The following is a 3746-nucleotide window of genomic DNA, read 5'->3' on the forward strand; positions in this document are numbered from 1 at the left end:
ACCACTGTTTTATTGTGGGAATGTATGTTATTGGGATTTTTATTCTGCACAATTTTTTTGCTGTGTAACAACTCCCACATAATACTTCCCATTTATACTGTTCAAATTTCAACTTGCTTCAAAAATTCACGCCTCCCGTCTTATATATCAGCTAATTTCACATTACTTACAGTATTTTCACAATTTAACATTAAATATAAATACATTTTCAATGGAAGCCCCACTTCCATAGAGGTTGCGAGTTTGAATCCCACCTTCCGCTGTTCACAGCAAATCTGTCAGTGTTAACTCTCCAGTGTTCGATGAAATCTGATGTAAACAGTGTTATTCTGACACCGTTAGGATAAAAAAAAAACTGTCAGAGTACAGTAAATTGAAGTGTTGGTGCGGAAGTAACTTTGTAGTATCCTTGAGCAACATACTGAACCCCCAAGTTGCTCCTGATACCATGTCATCAATAGTCAAAAGCATTTTGAGAGCCTTGTAAGTACCTTTTACCAGAGTGAATTGTTAGTTTGAGTAAAATTTTTAACACTGAAACGAGTGTAGAGTACTTTCAACACTACTCAGTGTTACCAGTGTTGAACTTTAACACTATACTGTGTTAGAGTAATGGTTGTTAATGTAAAAAAAAATAAAATAAAATATAAAATAAAAAATAACACTTTGAAAAGTGTCAAATTTACACTCATTTGTGTGGACACATATAAACACTTTTCTAGTGTTAGATTTAACACTACTCGGTGTTAATCTAACATTAGCGATTTTGTTGTTTTGCAAATATATCCAAGGCCATTATACCAATTGTTATACTCTTATACCAACTGACTACCATATCAAGAAATTCATAATTTCACTGAAATAAAATGCATGTTAGCTTTTAGCATCAGATGACACTTTTCAAAAGAAATATGCTATTAGTCATGATTTCAAACAAGTCAATTTAGCTCAATGGTTAGAGCAATTCCCTGCCACTGGGTTCAAACCCCGCTTGGACCACATTTTAGTAATTAATCTTTCAATTTACTTCATAAGCACATGCATTCAAATCTTAACATTCAGCTTTTCAGCATTCCCACTTTGTCTAGTTATTATCGTAGTTCATTGCGAAGATGTACCTAATGTGTCTGAGCGCATAACCTGTATTCGTCGCTTGCTCTACCTTTCTGTTTTGAAATATTGGGAACACTCTGGGGCGCTTTCTATCCTTATGTCACCTACATCACACATGAGAGATTGCTGATGACTTTCTACGTCTTCACTAATTCCCAGTAATCCAAATAAAGGTTATTTATAGTTGAGGTAGCTTTAAGTGGGAAGGATTTGCTTATGGTAGTCACATTCAGCCCAATCTCCACTGAGCCCCTCGTCCTTACCCACCAGTCTTGGCTCCCGTCCACTTTGAGGCCACGGGGGCCTCGCTCCTCTTCCACATTAAGACAGGTGCAGCTGGCCGGAGTCATGCGTGGTCCCTCAGTGCCAACAAACAAGCTCACACTCTCCATTTACACCCCGGCTTTAATCGCTCACATTCAGAAGGCACTTTTTTTTTTTTTTTTAAATCTAGCTAAGACTTGGGAAAGCAGCTCAATGCTATGTCAGCTGGTGAGGAGAGGACAAACGTAGGTTCCCTTGCGCAATTGCCTCAATCCCTTTGTAGAATACTTATGTGATCAACCTCACTGTATTATAATAAACCAGCTTCTTGGGTGTAGTCGCAAGACATATTAGTGGGCACGTGGACATTTCTTCCAGGCAAACAAGAGTAAACTAACGTGTCAGTTATTTTTCTTTGCATGTAACATTCACAATTAGGTATGTCGTAATCATTATCGAACCCTAACGTAAAAATAAATTGTCCAGGAACACCGCTGCTCAAAGCAGGAGTGAATCACATTAACAAAACAAAACAAAAAACACACACACACTGGAAAGACAAGGTCACATCACCCATTTTCTTTTCAGGAAGCAAAAGAAGTACACGAATTAAGCCAGTGACAAGTGCAGGCTGCAGATCTCTCAAAGTCTACTTTTAGAAAGTGCAAGTCAAGGCTTTAAGTTTCAGTGTCTGCTCTTGGGCGAATAACTTCTCCAGCTTGCCAATTAAGTGTACAATTGGGAGTCCTCGTTCGTAATATGAGGGTTTGTCTACTTCTCTCGTGTTTTGATTTCAATGACAATGTTTTCTTCGGAAACAGGTTTCATCGAGTTCATCGAGGGTCATCATAAATAAAGCTTCATGTGAACTATAAACGTGAATCTGACGATGAAAATGAGCCTTTTTGTACTTTTTCATCAGGCAAACAGAAGGTTCCCAGAGTATGCAAAGCGTAAGCGGACCTCAGGAATGCAGTCTTGAAATGTTAGCCCGCTATCGGAAGCCCAGGCCAGGGTGACATCAGGGCGGGTGTGAGTCCGTGTGTGTGTCAGAGTGAAAAGGCGACTGCCCACGTGGTGGACAGGAGCTCCACAGACAACTGTCGCATGTAATCGCTTCCTGCTGCCTGTGCCCTCCTTGGACATCTGTCATTTCGCGACGCCTTTAAACATCTTGCTTCCATGTGAGTGACTGGCTGAACCTGCTCTTGGACACTTACTAGAAAATGGAAATAAGCACCTTTTAGTGCTGTGAGCGTGACCATGTCAGGTTAATGTAACGTAGTGGGGTGAATTATTTATTTTTTATTTAAGGTTGTCCTAATTACACTCTGGTGATGCAAACCGAACAATATGGTGCAGGGAAGAACTGCTGTAGATAAACATTGGAAAAAAAGATTTCTTTACCTATTATATAAATGTAAAAACTTTTTTTTTTTTTTTTTAATAAAGTGTGTCTGGCATATAAGATATGAACAGCAAATTAAAGGGGAAGTTCCACTAGTCTAAACTCTATTCTAATTACTATCGCATTCGTAGAACATGTATAAAGCAGAAAAATCCACCCGTTTTTATCCATCAACAAAGGCAGCCATTTTGCCACTTGCTGTCAACTAAAATGACATAACAGTTGCTCAGGAGTAACGACCAATCATGGATCAGCTTCTGAATGTCACATGGCAAAAGTGAGAAAACGGGTGAGCCATGATTGGTTGTAACCTGAGCAACTGTGATGTCATTTTCAGTCAAGAGCAAGTGGCAAAATAGCCGCCCCCTCAGATGGCTAATAGTAGGTGCAATTTGCTGCTTTATTAATTTTATGCAATGGCAAAATGGCCGCCCCCTCAGATGGCTAATAGTAGGTGCAATTTGCTGCTTTATTAATTTTATGCAAACACAATATTCATCAGAATGGCGTGCTTATACTAGTTGGGGTGCATATAACATATGGTAACCTACCCACATTTTTTTTTAATTTACTTCCCCTTTAAAGGGACAGTGTGTATTATTTAGCACCATCTAGTGTTTAACTAAAAATTCATTAATTTTAAAAACACACTATTAATTTCAATAATGTCCCCCCAAAAATTTATCATATCAATGTCGACCACCACTTCCTGGCTGGGGTCTGCAGGTGGTCATCGCTGAGTCCCGTAATTCAGGCTCCCGCCGCTTGTCTGTTTTGCTATCGCTAGGTTTTGGTTCTCCCACTAAATAATTGGTAGTAGCGTTGCGCCGTGGTCTCTCTGAGGCACCATAGTGCACGTTCTTCAAAATTGTTGCATGGTATTAGTTCCTTTGATGTGAAACCAAGAGAGACAGCTTTCGATTCCCTGACTTGCTTTATGTGACACAGCAGACTCACATGC

Source organism: Vanacampus margaritifer, chromosome 6 (genome assembly GCF_051991255.1).
Source record: "Vanacampus margaritifer isolate UIUO_Vmar chromosome 6, RoL_Vmar_1.0, whole genome shotgun sequence".
NCBI classification, from domain to species: Eukaryota; Metazoa; Chordata; class Actinopteri; order Syngnathiformes; family Syngnathidae; genus Vanacampus; species Vanacampus margaritifer.